Here is a 17,101-nt window from a genome sequence, read left to right on the forward strand (position 1 = left end):
CCAGGATCCCCTTTTCCCCGGACACGGCAAAGCCACGCACGGCTAGGCGTGGGAGGGAGTAGAAACTCCCCCGTTAGCTCGGGTCCGTGGTGTCGCTACACACCAAACGCCTACTTGCGCAGGCCCCCCTGCGGGGCAAGGTTAACCCTTGCCGCCAGGAAAAATTGGAAGTAAAATGAAGTGAGGAGAAGACAGGAAAAATGTAAAGTGAGAACAAAAGACGAAGATATAGGGAGAGAGAGATAGGAAAAGGCGACTGCCGATTTCCCGTGGGTGGGTCAGCCCAGAGGTGCCGTCTACGTGAAGCCGGGGCCAAAGGGGTGTGTTGCCTCTGCTGGGGGCCTTAAAGGTCCAATCACCCAGCATCGGCTCAACCCCCAGGATCCCCTTTTCCCCGGACACGGCAAAGCCACGCACGGCTAGGCGTGGGAGGGAGTCAAAACTGCCTCGTTAGCTAGGGTCCGTGGTGTCGCTATACACCAAACGCCTACTTGTGCAGGCGCCCCTGCGGGGGTATGTAGGTCCATAGAATGGAGCGACTCTTCGCCGTGCTTCCTTAAATGTAATGTTCTCCTTCACCTTCAACGTAACTATTATTTTTTTCTTTTTTCCACTATGTGCAGGAGCGTGAATATGCGGCATGGTTTCCTTCGCAGTTTACACAGTGTGGCGATTGTTTGCAGTTCTCAGACACGTGGCCTAGGACTCCACATTGTGCAGAAGTCTGGCGACCACGACAGGTTTTAGAGCCATGGCCATACCTATGGCATTGGAAGCAATGACGAGGGTTTGGTATATACGGCCTGATAGATGTCTTCGTGTACCCTGTTTGAATGGAATCTGGTAGTTTACTGGATGCAAACGTGAGTATTATTTGTTTCGTCGGTATTTCCTTGTTATCTCTTCTGATGATGATTCTCTGTACATTGTTGACATTTTGGCTCTTCCACCCTTCCAAAAGTTCAGTTTCGGTCAGGTCAAGTAAGTCTGCATCAGATACCACTCCCTGAGTGATGTTCATAGATCTGTGTGGTGTTACGGTGATCGGTACGTCACCAAACGTTGAGAGGCTGTCTAGCTTTACAAATTGTGTTTTGTCCCGAATTTCGAGAAGAAGGTTTCCGCTAGCCATTTTGGTTACTTTGTATCCAGCCGAGAGTTTCAGTAAGACACCTGGCAACCACGAAAGGAGATACGGCCCTGGCTTGCTTTCCGTTTTTTTTTCACAGTGAATGACGTGGAAGTGGGGAAAAGTTTCTATTGGCTGGTTGAAGAAATTTATGTCGTCGGTGCGTACCCACTTTAGGCCGGTACGATCAGACAGTAGAGGGAACGCTCCATGCATGCCGGTCTTATTTTTGTTCAGCAGCGTTGGCGGCCACCCACCACGGAACCCAACAAGGGGACGCTGCAAGTTTGCAGGTGCTGAAAGCTTGCAGACGTCAGCCGTAAAACGCAACTATAACCCAATGCGCCTAGACCAAGGTAGGCTATTTGCATAGGGTTAATCCTAGCCGCCAGGAAGTTTGGAAGTAAACGGAAGAGAGTAGAAGACAGGACAGATAAATAGTAAGAGATAAAGAAGAAGATGTAGGGAGAGATAGATAGGAAAAGGTGACTGCCGATTTCCCCTGGGTGGGTCCGCCCCGGGGTGCCGTCTACGTGAAGCCGGGGCCAAAGGGTGTGTTGCCTCTGCCGGGGGGCCTTAAAGATCCAATCACCCAGCATTGGCTCAACCCCCAGGATCCCCTTTTCCCCGGACACAGCAAAGCCACGCACAGCTAGGCGTGGCAGGGCGCCGAAACTCTCCCGTTAGCTCGGGTCCGTGGTGTCGCTACACACTAGCTTGAAACTGAGGAAGGGTCCTTGCCCTGTTTCAAAATAGGAATAACAATAGCCTCTTTTCAGAAAGCAGGGATGGTGCCAGAAAGCCAGATAGCATTGTATGGAGAGAGTAAAGTTTTTCGCGTTTTAGGCGGCAGGTTTTTCAACATTTCATACGTGACACGGTCGTAGCCTGGTGCAAAATTACTGCTAGAGTTTAGTGATATCTGTAGCTCAGCTAAGTTGAAAGGTTGGTTGTATGCCTCGTGTTTTGTGCATTTATATTCTAGTTTCTGCTTTTCTATCCTTGCTTTATATCTTTCGAAAACTTCAGTATAGTGTGACGAGCTAGACACTTGCTCGTAGTGTGCACCGAGGAAGTTCGCCTGATCTTCCAGGCTGTCACCCTGTGTATTTACGAGTGGGAGTGAGTGTACTTGTCTTCCTGCTACCTTACGAACCATGTCCCAGACTTTAGCCTCTTGTGTATATGAATTTATCCCTGACAAAAACTTCTGCCAGCTTTCTCTTCTGGCCTGCCGACGCGTTCTCCTGCCTCGAGATTTTATTTTCTTAAAGCTCTCAAGGTTTTCCGCTGTCGGCGAGTTGCGCAGCAACCTCCATGCCCTGTTCCGTCCTTTTCGCGCATTCTGACACTCGGTGTTCTACCACGGGACGTGTCGTTTGCCGGGCAGTCCAGATGTTTGTGGAATGCACTTCGTTGCTGCGTCAGTAAGAAAAGCCATGAAGTACTGCACAGCTTCATCTATGCCTAATTCACATATGTCGTCCCAATTTAGGTGAGTAAGCTTTTGAAATTGTTCCCAGTCGGCTTTGTTTACCAGCCATTTGGGAACATGTGGAGGACATTCATTTATTATTAGTGTACTCAAAACTAAAGGGAAATGGTCACTTCCGTACGGATTATTTCTGACTTTCCACTGAAGTAATAGTACAAGTGAAGGTGATGCGATACTGAGGTCTATGGAAGAGTAAGTTTTGTTGGCAAGGTTATTGTATGTTGCCTCTTTCCTATTCGACAGACAAGCACCCGATGAAATGAAAAATTGTTCAATGAGACGACCTCGTGCATCACAGCGATTGTCACCCCACAGACCATTATGGGCGTTCAGGTCCCCAAGGACCAGATAAGGTTCAGGTAGTTCATCTATTAAAGACTGGAATTGAAGTTTTTCGAGACGGTGGTGTGGAGATATGTACAAAGAGCAGACTGTGACAAGTTTGTTTAGAATAACTGCTCGGACAGCCACCACCTCAAGAGAAGTTTGAAGGGGTAATTGTGTACATGCTATACCTTGACTAACTATAACCGCTACACCACCGGATGGTGGCATGGCATCATCTCTATCCTTTCGGAAGATTACGTGGTTACATTAAAAAGTGTGTTTGCTCGTTTTAAGTGTGTCTCTTGTACAGACAGCACTTTTGGATTGTGTTCATGGAGGAGTTCTTGTAAGTCATCGAGGTTTCGAAAAGGCCTCAGATGTTCCACTGTAATATTTCTGTCTGTATATTTAAACAAGAGAGATGCTGCTGTGTGTACAAAGAGTATCCTGTGTTGGAGTGAGCTCGCTATTTCAGGTGGCAGGACGGTCGTCCGGCCCCGTTATTGGTTTTTTGTTTTTCTTGGCGCGCTCCAAGGAGGCGCGCCACTCTTTCGGTACCAAGAGTACCGTTGTGTCCATTGCCTCCTCAGAGGCACTGGATGCCCGCACATGCGAGCTGGTAGTTTGGATTTTAGGCCTCGCCTGGTGAGGGGAGCCTTGAGACCAGAGGACCCTGGAGTCTCCGGCCTCGATTTGCTTGGAGGCGGAGTAGACTGAACTACTGCCGCCTTGGGGGCAGGCGCCACAGCCGATGGCTCGCTCTGCGCTGGCCGAAGGGGTGGCGAGGGCTGGTGCGGCGTTGCCCCCTGACGCGCCGCATCAGGATATGTTGTGCCGTAAAATGGCGACACTCTTCCTCTTGCTTCTTTGAATGTGATGTTTTCTTTGACTTTAAGAGTGATTATTTCTTTTTCGTTCTTCCAGTTAGAAAACGAACGCCAATACGCGGGGTGTTCCCCGTCACAATTCACGCAGTGAGGCGTAGTAACACAGTTATCAGATGGGTGGCCGTGGCTACCAGATCTTGCACAAGTTTCCTGACCCCGGCAGTTCTACGAGCCATGACCAAATCGTTGACATTTATAACACCGTCTTGGATTGGAATTGTAGGGACGGACAAAGAGTTTGATGTAGCCTGTGTCTATAGATGAAGGCAGTGTGCTAGATGCGAAAGTGAGTATTAAATGTTTGGTAGGTATTTCTTTGTTGTCGCGTCTGATTACGATTTGTTTCACATCCGTGACATTTTGCTCTTTACACCCTTCAAGCAGTTCCTGTTCAGACATTTCAAGAAGGTCTGCTTCTGGAACAACTCCGCGTGTGGTGTTCATTGATCTATGAGGTGAAACGGATACTGGAATATCACCAAATGCTACGAGACTGCCAAGTTTTTCATAGTGATGTTTTTCAGGCAGCTCAAGGAGAAGGTCTCCGCTAGCCATCTTTGTAACCTTGTATCTTGGGGCCAAAGACATCAGTCAGAGATTTTGCAACAATAAATGGAGATATGGGTCTGGCTTGTTTTGTTGAACTTTCGCTGTGCACAACATGGAATTTTCGAAAAGCATTGTCTGGGTTGGTTGAAAATTGATATGTCATCGGTGCGTCCCATCTTAGGCGGAAGACGATCTAGGAGACGGGGAAATGCAGGTGTTCTCATAGTAGTGTACTTTTTTTCGGCAGCAATAGCGACCACCTACCATGGAGTCCAACCAGGGGATGCTGAAGCACTTAATAGCATAAGGCTGCAGACGCCAGCCGTACATTGCCACTATAACCAAATATAACTGCTCAAGATTGAGTAATTACACAAGGTTAACCCTTGCCACCAGAAAATTTGGAAGTAAACAGAAGAGAAAAGTAGACAAAACAGACTAAAAAAAGAGAGATAAAGACAAAGTTGTAGGGGAGAGAGATAGGAAAAAGTGACTGCCGATTTCCCCTGGTTGGGTCAGCCCAGGGGTGCCGTCTACTTGAAGCCGGGGCCAAAGGAGTGTGTTGCCTCTGCCGGGGGGCCTTAAAGGTCCAATCACCCAGCGTCGGCTCAACCCCCAGGATCCCCTTTTCCCCGGACACGGCAAAGCCACGCACGGCTAAGCGTGGGAGGGAGCCAAAACTCCCCCGTTAGCTCGGGCCCGTGGTGTCGCTACACACTAGCTTGAAACTGAGGAAGGGTCCTTGCCCTGTTTCAAAATAGGGATAACAATAGCCTCTTTCCAGAAAGTAGGGATGGTGCCAGAAAGCCAGATAGCATTGTAAAGAGAGTAAAGTTTTTCGCGTTTTAGGCGGCAGGTTTTTCAACATTTCATACGTGACATGGTCATAGCCTGGTGCAGAATTACTGCTAGAGTTTAGTGATAATTGTAGCTCAGCTAAGTTGAAAGGTTGGTTGTATGCCTCGTGTTTTGTGCACTTATATTTTAGTTTCTGTTTCTGCTATCCTTGCTTCATATTTTTGGAAAACTTCAGTATAGTGTGCCGAGCTAGACACTTGCTCGTAGTGTGCACCGAGGAAGTTCGCCTGATCTTCCAGGCTGTCACCCTGTATGTTTACGAGTGGGAGTGAGTGTACTTGTCTTCCTGCTACCCTACGAACCATGTCCCAGACTTTAGCCTCTTGTGTATATGCATTTATCCCCGATAAAAACTTGTGCCAGCTTTCTCTTCTGGCCTGCCGACCCGTTCTCCTGCTTCGAGATTTTATTTTCTTAATGCTCTCAAGGTTTTCCGCTGTCGGCGAGTTGCGCAGCAACCTCCATGCCCTGTTCTGTTCCTTTCGCGCATTCTGACACTCAATGTTCCACTACGCGACGTGTCGTTTGCCGGGCAGTCCAGATATTTGTGGAATGCACTTGCCTGCTGCGTCAGTAAGAAAAGCCGTGAAGTACTGCACATCTTCATCTATGCCTAATCCGCATATGTCGGTCCAACTTAAGTGTGTAATCTTTTGAAGTTCTTCCCAGTCGGCTTTGTTTACCAGACATTTGGGAACATGTGGCGGACATTCATATATTATTGGTGTACTCAAAACTAAAGGAAAATGGTCACTTCCGTATGGATTATTTAAGACTTTCCACTGAAGTAATGGTACAAGTGAAGGAGATGCGATAATGAGGTCTATGGAGGAGTAAGTATTGTTTGCAAGGTTATAATATGTTGCCTCTTTTCTATTTAACAGACAAGCACCTGATGAAAAGAGGAGCTGTTCAATGAGACGACCTCGTGCATCACATCGACAGTCACCCCGTAAACCGCTGTGCGCATTCAGGTCCGCTAGAACCAAATAAAGTTCTGGTAACTCATCTTCTAAAGACTGGAAATCATGTTTTTCCAGGCGGTGTTGCGGCGGTATGTATAGAGAGCAGATGGTGACGAGCTTATTCAATAGATCTGCTCGAACAGCCGCTGCCTCTAGGAATGTTAGTAGTGGTAGATGACTACGTGCTACTCCTCGATTAACAATAATGGCTACACCACCAGATGACGCCACAGCATCATCTCTGTTTTTTCGGAAGACAACATATTGACGCAAAAAATTTGTATTCTTGGATTTTAAGTGTGTTTTCTGTACACACAGCACTCTTGGAGAATGTTTGTGTAGAAGTTCTTGGACATCGTCGAGGTTTCGAAGTAGTCCTCTGACGTTCCATTTTATAATTTGTGTCTCCATTATGGGATGATGTGTGGCGCTTTATGGCGCAAGGGCCATTTGATGGCCAAAGAGCGCCATTTCAATGAGTATAGAGATGTAGACAATGATATGTTGCGTGGCTGTATAGGAGCCTTAAAATTCTTCGCGATAATGCGGGTAAAAACATAAGTATTAAAGACATGACAGTGACGTGATATGCGTAATAAAAAGGATGACAAAGGCTTTGATAATAGAGACGTGTAAAAATATTTGGCACTCGCACAAGTGCCTCATCAGGGCCCTTGTGTCCAAGGGCTGTGAGGCAAGTGCTTTCTTGTATAGCCACCGCAGCAAAAACCTCTGCAGAGGTCGTGGTACGGGATGCCCGGGTATATATCAAAACTATGAATTTCTTTTAAAAACGCTAACAATGATTTATGACTAAAAAGCGGTTCCATACCGACGAACATTGCGGGGTGTAAAGGTATATGTTGTCGGTAGGGTGATGAAAAGTGTTGTTTTCTTAGAGTGTGCAATTGTTTGCACTGAATTAAAATATGGAGAACTGTTAGTGCTTCACCACATCTGCCACACAATGGCGGACCGCCACCGGACAAAAGATATGTGTGTGTCGTGTATGTGTGTCCTATCCTGAGCCTTGTTAGTGTTACCTCTGTTAAACGTGATTTTGATACAGGTGGCCAATGGCCAAGGTGTTGCTTAATAGCGTGTAGCTTGTTTTGTGTTTGTCCATCCCACTTGCTCTGCCAGTAGTCCCTGAGCTTTCGTTTGAGAGACGGCTTAAGATCAAGGGGCGAGATCGATATGGGTGTGGTGGAACTGATTTCGTGGACGGATGCAGCAAGCTGATCCGTCATCACGTTGCCTTGGATCTCACGGTGCCCTGGCACCCAGCACACTAAAACATGTTGTTTGAGTGTGTAGAGTGTGCACAAAATGGAGTAAAGTGAGACAAGGACTGGGTTTTTTTTGTTTTTTAAGATTGTGCAGAGCCGTAACCACACTGAGGGAGTCCGTATAAATTACTGTTTTTGTATTTGTGATTGCTTGATGTGTTTAGCCGCCACAAGTATCGCGTAAGCTTCCGCTGTGAAGATACTTGTGCCTGGATGTAGAGGGCCAGCATCCGAAAAGGATGGGCCGACAGCAGCGTAGGACACAGAGGAGTTAGACTTGGAGGCATCTGTAAAGAACTCGGGACGTGTGTATTTGTGTTGAAGTTCCAGGAAATAGTTTCGGATATGGGCAATAGGTGCATGTTTTGTAACTTCTAGAAAAGACACATCGCAGTCTATAGTCTGCCATTGCCACGATGGCGGGTATGCTACAGGAGCCTTAAACTGTGTTCAAGTGAGACTCTAGTTTCCTAAGCTAGACTCTTCAGGCGAAGCGAGAAGGGCTGCCTCATCGAAGGCCTGTTTTGAAACGGAATTGGGCTCGACAAATCATTAATAGTGGAGTAGGAAGGGTGCTTCTTGTCTGCTTTCACCTTAAGAAAATATACAAAGGACGTGTAAGTTCTTTGTAGATGAAGCGACCACTCATTTGACTCAACATAAAGGCTTTCTACGGGGCTGGTGCGAAAAGCACCTGTAGAAAGGCGGATGCCCAAATGGTGCACGGGATCCAGCATCTTCAAAGCACTTTGAGTCGCAGACTGATAAACAACAGCCCCATAGTCTAAGGGTGTGCGAATGAGGCTCCTATGCATATTCAAGAAACAATGCCTGTCGCTACCCCACGTAGTATGTGACGACACTTTCAGAACACTCATGGCTTTTATACATTTTGTTTTTAGATACTTAATTTGCGGTACGAAGGTCAACTTGTTGTCCAAAACTAGGCCTAAGAATTTATGCTCGGCATTAACAGACAGACGTTGACCGTTCAACGGAATGTCGGGTTCTGAGTACATACCTCTCTTTCGGAAGCACAAGACACATGTGCTTTTTTGTGGGTTCAGTCGGAATCCATTTTCTTCTGCCCATTTAGAGACCTTGTTCAAAGCTAGCTGAACCTACCGTTCACACATTGCCAGGTTGCACGACTTAAAGCCAAGCTGGACGTCATCGACATATGTACAATAGAACATATTACGGAGGATGGAAAGGTGCAAGGAATTCATTTTGATAATAAAAAGTGTACAACTAAGTACACCGCCTTGCGGTACTCCTGTTTCTTGAACAAATAATTGGGAGAGAACACTTCCCACATGCACACGGAATGTCCGATTGGACAAGTAACTCTCGATTATGGAAAGCATTCTACCGCGCACACCCAGGTGAGACAAGTCTCTTAATATGCCAAAACGCCATGTTGTGTCATAAGCCTTTTCGATATCGAGAAACACAGAAAGAAAGTATTGTTTGTGGACGAAAGCGTCTCGGATCTGTGCCTCGATACGCACCAGATGGTCGGTGGTAGATCTACCCTTTCGAAACCCACATTGGTATTGGTCAAGCAGATTGTGTGCTTCAAGGAAATATAAAAGTGCTTCAAGGATTGTGTGCTTCAAGTCGGTGGTTTATCATTTTTTCGAAAAGTTTACAAAGGCAGCTGGGTAGTGCAATTGGCCTATAACTTGAAACAGAGGAAGGGTCCTTGCCCCGTTTCAAAATAGGGATAACAATGGCTTCTTTCCAGGAAGTAGGTATGGTGCCAGAAAGCCAGATAGCGTTGTATAGGGAGAGTAAAGTTTTTCGCGTTTCAAGCGGCAGGTTTTTCAACAAGTTGAAAGGTTGGTTGTATGCCTCGTATTTTGTACACTTGTATTCCAGTTTTTGCTCTTCGATTTTTGTTTTATATCTTTGAAAAGCTAAGATATAGTATGACGAGCTGGAGACCTGCTCGAAGTGTGCACCGAGGAAGCTCGCCTGATCTTCCAGGGTGTCACCCTGTGTGTTTACGAGTGGGAGTGAATGCACTTGTCTTCCTGCTACTCTACCAACCATGTTCCAGACTTTAGCCTCTTGGGTATATGAATTAATCCCCGGTAAAAACTTGTGCCAGCTTTCTCTTCTGGCCTGCCGACGCGTTCTCCTGGCCTGAGACTTCATTTTCTTAAAAGTGGCAAGATTTTCGGCTGTCGGTGAGTTCCGAAGCACCCTCCATGCTTTGTTTTGCTGCCTGCGTGCAGTTTGGCACTCTGAGTTCCCCCATGTCACACGTCGTTTTCGATGGTGTCCATTAGTTCGTGGTATGCTTTTTGTTGCTGCATCGATCAGAGACGCTGTAAAGTAGTCGACAGCTGCATCAATGTCTAAAGCGCATATGTCGCGCCAATTTATATGTGTGATGGTATAAAACTGTTCCCAGTTGGCTTTGCTTAATAGCCATTTTGGAACCTGGGGCAGGCATTCAGATGATGTAGGTGTGCTCAAAACTACGGGAAAATGGTCACTTCCGTAGGGATTAGTGATTACTTTCCATTGAAGTAGAGGCACAAGCGATGGAGATACTATGCTTAGGTCTATTGAGGAATAGGTATTGTTAGCGAGGTTATAATAGGTTGGTTCTTTCCGATTCAGGAGACACGCGCTTGAAGAGAGAAGAAACTGTTCAATCAGTCGACCTCGGTCGTCACAACGAGAGTCGCCCCATAGCCTGTTATGTGCATTAAAGTCCCCTAGAACAAGATAGGGTTCGGGAAGTTCATCCATCAAAGACTGGAATTCATGTTTGCGTAGTTGAATATGTAGAGGTATGTATATAGAGCAAACGGTGATGAGTCTGCCTAGAAGCACCACTCGAGCAGGCACTGCCTCAAGAGACGTTTGGTGTTTCAAGTGTTTACATGCTAAACCTTGCTTAACTATAACAGCTACACCTCCAGATGATGCCACGGCATCATCACGGTCCTTTCGGAAAATAATGTAACTGCGTAGAAAGTTGGTGCGTTTAGATTTTAAGTGGGTTTCCTGTACACACAGCACTTTTGGTGAGTGAATGTGTAGAAGTTCTTGGACATCGTCGAGATTTGTGAGAAGGTTTCTGACATTCCATTGTAGAATCTGTGTTTCCATATTTGATGGAAAGTGGTGCTGTGTGTACAAAAATGAAGTGGCTGTTCAAGTGGGAAGTTGTAACTTAAGTAGCAGGGCCGTTGTCGGGCCCTGTTATTGGTTTCTTGGTTCTTTTAGCGCGTTCTATGGAGCCACGCCGCGTTTCCGGCACCTGAGGTACCGTGTTTGTGTCCATTGCCTCACGTGAAGCACTGGACGCCCGCGTACGCGAGCTGCTGTTGCATATTGGCGACCTCGCCTGGTGAGACGTGGTCGGTCGACCCGACGACCCTGGAGTCACCCGAGTCTCTGGCTTGGTAGGTGGAGCAGGCTTGGCTGCTTCCACCATGGGGGCGGCCACCACACCCGATGGCTCACTTTGCGTGGGCCTAGGTAGTGGCGGAGGATGATGCGACGCTGCCCCCTGACGCGCCGCATCAGCGTAAGTTGTGCCGTGAAAAGCCGAACACTTTCGGCGTGCTTCCTTGAAAGAGATATTTTCGCGAATCTTCAGTGTAATAATGTGTTTTTCTTTTTTCCACTGAGGACAAGAACGTGAATATGATGCGTGGTCGCCGTCACAGTTTACAGAATGTAGGGTTTCATTACAATTGTCAGAGATGTGGCCTTGAGCACCGCATTTGGCACAAGCCGGTCGACCACGACAGCTCTAAGAGCCATGGCCGAACCTTTGACACTGGTAACATCGGCGGGGGTTTGGTATGTAGGGCCTAATCGGTGTCTTTGCATAGCTACTTTCTATTGTTTGTGGTAGTTCACTGGTGGCAAAGGTCAGTACCAAGTGTTTTGTGGGGGTTTCCTGATTGTTTCTTCGGATAACGATTCGCTTCACATTGGTCACATTCTGTTCTTTCCAGCCCTCGAGGAGTTCAGCCTCCGTCAGGTCAAGGAGGTCTGTGTCAGAAACAAATCCACGTGCAGAGTTCATGGATCGATGAGGTGTTACGCTTATGGGGATGTCGCCGAATGTTGCAAGGTTCTTTAGTTTGTCAAATTGTGTTTTGTCACGGAGTTCTAAAAGAAGGTCACCACTAGCAATTTTTGTAACTTTCTAGCCATCACCTCATGTGGCTGTCAGGGACCGCGATACTATGAACGGGGACACTGTTCTGGCTGTTTTGTTGGGCTTCTCACTGTGTACAACATGATAACGAGGGAATACTTCTTTGGGTCGGCTGAAAAAGGAAAATTCTTCGGTGCGTACGCGCTTTGAAGCGGCGCGATCATTGAGGAGTCAAAAACTTCTCTGCATGCTAGAGGAATGTAATTCAGTAACGATGGCGGCCACCCACCATGGAGCCCAACGAGGGGACGCTACAAGGTTCATGAAACGAGAAACATGCAGACGCCAGCCGCACACCGCTACGATAACCTAATGCGCGTAGGCCATGGTTGGCTAGTTGCACAAGGTTAACCCAAGCCGCCCATGAAAATGGGGAAGTAACAGAAGAAATTAGAAGACAGGATAGATTTAAAGAGGAGAAAAGACGAAGGTGTGGGGGAGAGAGAGATAGGAAAAGGCGACTGCCGATTTCCCCTGGGTGGGTCAGCCAAGGGGTGCCGTCTACGTGAAGCCGGGGCCAAAGGGGTGTGTTGCATCTGCCGGGGGGCCTTAAAGGTCCAATCACCCAGCATTGGCTCAACCCCTAGGATCCCCTTTTCCCCGGACACGGCAAAGCCACGCACGCCTAGGCGTGGGAGGGAGCCGAAACTCCCCCGTTAGCTCGGGTCCGTGGTGTCGCTACACACCAAACGCCTGCTTACGCAGACGCCCCTGCGGGGGGCTGACTAAGATAAAGCACCGAAATCTGTTAACTGTAGATATAACCACAACCACTGGATGAAAACAAAAAACACCGGCCGTGGTGCAACACACGAGGAAAAAAATCACAAGACAATGATAGATAACGACATGACCTAACGATAGACTATGTAATAGATGGTGGCTTGCTAAAAAAAATACTTCACTTGCCAAAGCAAAAGTTTTCATAATAAATATTTAAGCCATATTTGCGGTGCCGTGTTACGGAAACGAGATGTTGAAGTTATCTCAGCTTATCTTCATTTCAATAAAAACGGCTCAGCACAAATTTTTGTTTACACCAATATTGAGCTGTTTTAAACATGTTTAGTTACTAATGATTTCTGCGTTTATTAGTAACGATATAGCCTGACCTAGCTGTGCCCAACGTTACTAGACCAGGTTTTAGTAACGCTGGCCATGCCGGCGTTGCCTATTTATAGTAGCTAAGAATAGCCTTTCTGCCATGCTCTCTGGCCTCTGGCTTGTTGTTCCAGGCCTGGTCAGGTAGATTTTCTGGCCCCACCGTTGAATTGTTTGCTCGGGCTGTGGCTTCCAAACATTGCGGTTTTGGGCTTCCGTATCATCTAGTTCCGTCATCATGTCCTCTAAGTGGAGGACATGTCACAGTGTGACGAGGGAGCACGACAAGGCGCTGAGCGAACTTGGATTCACGCAGTTTGTCGCGGGGCCTCGTTGCGATTTCCTGCGCAGCGACGGAGTGCGTGCTGCTCGCGTGGCACCATTTAATCCTCCGGAGCCGGTGAGCCGCAGAAGGCTGGCAAATGAAACTTCCATGGACAACGCAGGTGAGCCTGCGCCCAAACGGTTCAACACAGTTTCAGAGAGCGAAGACGACCGCATTTGTGAACAAGATTCTGATCTTGTCGAGTGCGGCGAAGAGTCTGAAGGGGTGCCGCTATGTATGCAAAGCGGCCCTGAGTGTAGCTCAAGTGACGAAGACAGTCCGCTTGGCTTCGAATCAAGTGATGACGGCGTCACAACCCTAGCGAAAATCCTGATAGAGGTCTGTATCAGTCTGATACAATTTTCTATCAGTTGTACCAGTGTTGTATCAGACTAATATAAAGTCTTACCAGTTCTGGTACATACTCGTATCAGTCTGGTACAGTTGCTTACCAGTTGCACCAGTCTTGTATCAGACTGATACAAAGTCTTACCAGTTCTGGTACACACTCGTATCAGTCTGGTACAGTTGCTTACTAGTTGCACCAGTCTTGTATCAGACTGATACAAAGTCTTACCAGTGCTACCAGCTTTCCTATGAGACTGATACACATGCACACACACACACACACACATATATATATATATATATATATATATATATACATATAATCAATCGGTCATTTTACGTATGCTGTATATCAGTTTTTTTTTGCTGTTGAAAACTGAAAACTTGGTGACCCTCGTATGATGCATCATCCAGAGTGCCACTGGTAGTTTTAGGATGCATACAATGCTGTGTAATACTCGATGGCGGTGTTAAGCAGTATATGAATTCATTGCATCTCTTTTCTTGATTTTTCCTGATCTTCCTCTATTTCTGGTTGTTCTATTTCCCCCTGATCCCTCATATAGGGTAGCCAACCATAAGTGTTTCTGGTTAACCTTCCTGCTTTCTCGTTTTTTTGTTTCCTCCTCCTCTAAATGAGCACAAGGAGGCCTAGTCATGCAAAGCAGGTTTCAGGCTGGATGATCATTTCTTGTTCTACATGTACAAATAAACAATAGGGGTACGTGACAGGTGCCAGATACCAACAGTTTATTTTGACAGTCAATGAATCAACGCGTCTCAGGAACATTAAACCATAACTTATCACACAGCCATACAAATATACCGTGTAAAACATAACTCACACAGCAATACAAATAAAACTTATCACACAACAATATACAGACATGACTTTCTATTTTGTAGCTTATAAGGTCAGTAAACATGCCAAGACACCAAACTTCATGATAAGTGCACAATTGTGTGCTAGTGTGAAATGAGCATGCTGACACAACAATTCTTTAAAACTGTATGAAGGTTAAAGCCCCAGTGTCTGGGTGCTGCTGTTCTTTACTTTCACAACTCAAGCCATCCCTCACTGCCCCACATAGTGCTTTGCCTTTAATGACGAGTCACTATGCCAGTGCCATTAAGCCATACTGGATGAAATCCTTTAAGGGGAAATAAACCACTTTTCCAAGTAATCATCAAATGACCTTAATATCAGAGTTCATTGTCTCACAAATCAACTGCCACAAAAATTTCAAAGCGACCCGAGTTGCATGGGATTGCTGCGCACTTTAAGTGGTCTCTTCTCTCATCCCAATGTGCCTTGGCGGTTACATAGGGAGGGATGGCACATAAGAAATAGCTAAGTAAGCACACATCATGACCTAGAGCACATGTGATCACTTTTACCTGTTGCAATTCTCATATGCATGAGTGCGACTCACTACACAATGTTAGCACATTATGGAGAGCGGTGTCAGCATGTGGCAGCACCCTATGGCAAGAAGCACGTCTGATCGAAACACCCCTCCTGATTTATGTTATCTGTTGCTTTACAACATACAGCAGGGGTCTGAAAGTTGAAAGAAAGCGAGCAGAGGCATCTCTATGAAAAGAGGGCACTTGAGTAATTCACAACATTGTACATCTCTTCTAAACTCTCTTTGCTGCACACCGCTGCAAGGTTTGACCGAGCGGTTTATAGGAGCATCTGTTATCCATCCACAGGATGTCTTTTCATTATGTCTAAGGAGTGTTTCTGACCTGTTTAATACTTGGATATAATCCTACAAAAATTATGAACATAAAGAAGCATGTACTAATAAATGTTAAAGCATTTGGCTGCAAACAACATAAAAAAGTTCTTAAGAGAATATTACAGTTGAACCCTGCTACAACCAAACTCATAGGACGCAGAAAATATTTCGTTGAAGCGAGAATTCAGTTGTATTGAAATTGAAAAAATGTAGCTGATCTGAGCTAGCAAAACAAAGGAACGTTTATTCTTAGAATTAAAAAAAGTGTCCGCTGCTTCCTATTCGTTCCCAGCAGTGTCACGACACGATTCACAGTCATGCATAGCGAGGCCACGATGAAATCCATGCCGAAACAACGCTTACAATCGCTTTCGTGAACGTACCAAACAGTTGCAATAACACGTTAACACCAGCAGCTGTCCGCCATCAAAGTGTATCCGACAACACCGAGATGGAGGCAGGGTATCATGGAGCGGTGATTTTTGCCTTATTCTATGCCATTCTTATCGTCCATCACTCGTGGCTAGCTGATTTGCTTGATAATACGAATGAACAGCCGCTCTGATTAGGTACCACACTCGCGAAGCGCGAAAAAGATTATAAGCATTGGAATCGGAAAAGGCAGCGCTCCGCGTTTGCACCCAGTAGCTGCGTGAAAGAAACCATGAACTGAGCGACTGAGCTTCAGCTTCCGATTGTCTGCAGCTCTAAAGCAAGCCAGTGGCCTGGCAGGGCCTGGCAGGGTAGTCTCATTGCCATCACTATTGAGCAATGGAAACGCCAATGCTTGCTGAACAGCGGTGGTTTCTGGTGGTGCCAACAAGTGTTTTAGACTTTGTCGACCTATTTTCAGGTTATTAAAATGCATCAAAATGTTAAAGATAGGGTTTCCTGTATAGCAATAAATATTTGAACCTGGAATTGCATCGTGAAATTTGAATGAAGGGGGACGGCAGAAGTGTTCATTTTGGCGACAACATTTATGCATTGACTCCTATAGACTGCTGATGGGGAATTGTGAATTTTTCGTTGTAGCGGAAATTTTGTTGAAGCAACCTTCATTATAGCAGGGTACGACTGTATTGGCAAAGGTTATGAGAAGTTAGCTCTTCATTGTACTACCATGATAAACTCAATATTGACTACATTTGTCACTGACCCCCGGTAATCAATCTCTTTCGAACAAGTTCGGTACATCACCGACATAGCAAGCACGACCAACTTTCATCTGCACGCACACTCTGTCCAGATCTTCTGGTAAAAGAAGAACTTTTTCTTCAGTTTGTGTGTAAAGACCGATGTGAGAAGTGTTCTTGTATTGTTCAGACGCAAGTCGCACACACATGAGTACACACATAGAGTCTGGCAGTTCATAGACATGTAGCAGTGTGTAATACATGCCATTTTTGCATTTGAAAAAACAGTTTCTCGTTTTTTTTGTGCACCTATAGTCACTTGTTTCTAGATGTTCGCCGTGCACCATGATGCGCTGGAACCTCACCAGTTGTGTCGGGACATAGCCTAATTTTTCTAAAAAAGCACTCCTTTCACTCTCTTTCACTGTGTTACACACAACACATTTTCCCATGGGGCGTGTGTCGACAATTCTTGGAGGTGATGTGGTCATCAAGCGATGGCAGGTTGTTCTGACCCCTGTGGAAAGATCAAGGGTGTTCACAAGTCTCTTCAGCTGAAGTTTCATCACAAAGCGTTCAGAAATTTGTGATGGCACACCATTAGCATCACTAATTAGCTTCAGAAGGATACCATTGCCAGATTCAAAGACAAATGCAGAGTGGGACCACAGTGGCCCCAGCTCTGCTACACTTTTCGGAAGGTGGAGTAGCTGGTGCACGTTAAACGACATGGCACATGCGCCATACAAGGGCTCCAT

At 46.2% G+C, this 17,101-nt stretch overlaps 1 protein-coding gene across 1 annotated transcript in view; it reads right to left on the reverse strand.

Moving 5' to 3' along the window:
- The window catches only part of LOC142803028 (uncharacterized), a 246,596-nt gene that overhangs the window by 94,701 nt on the left and 134,794 nt on the right, over positions 1-17,101 (reverse strand). The gene's annotated exons all lie outside the window — the stretch shown is intronic.

Source organism: Rhipicephalus microplus, chromosome 3 (genome assembly GCF_043290135.1).
Source record: "Rhipicephalus microplus isolate Deutch F79 chromosome 3, USDA_Rmic, whole genome shotgun sequence".
NCBI classification, from domain to species: Eukaryota; Metazoa; Arthropoda; class Arachnida; order Ixodida; family Ixodidae; genus Rhipicephalus; species Rhipicephalus microplus.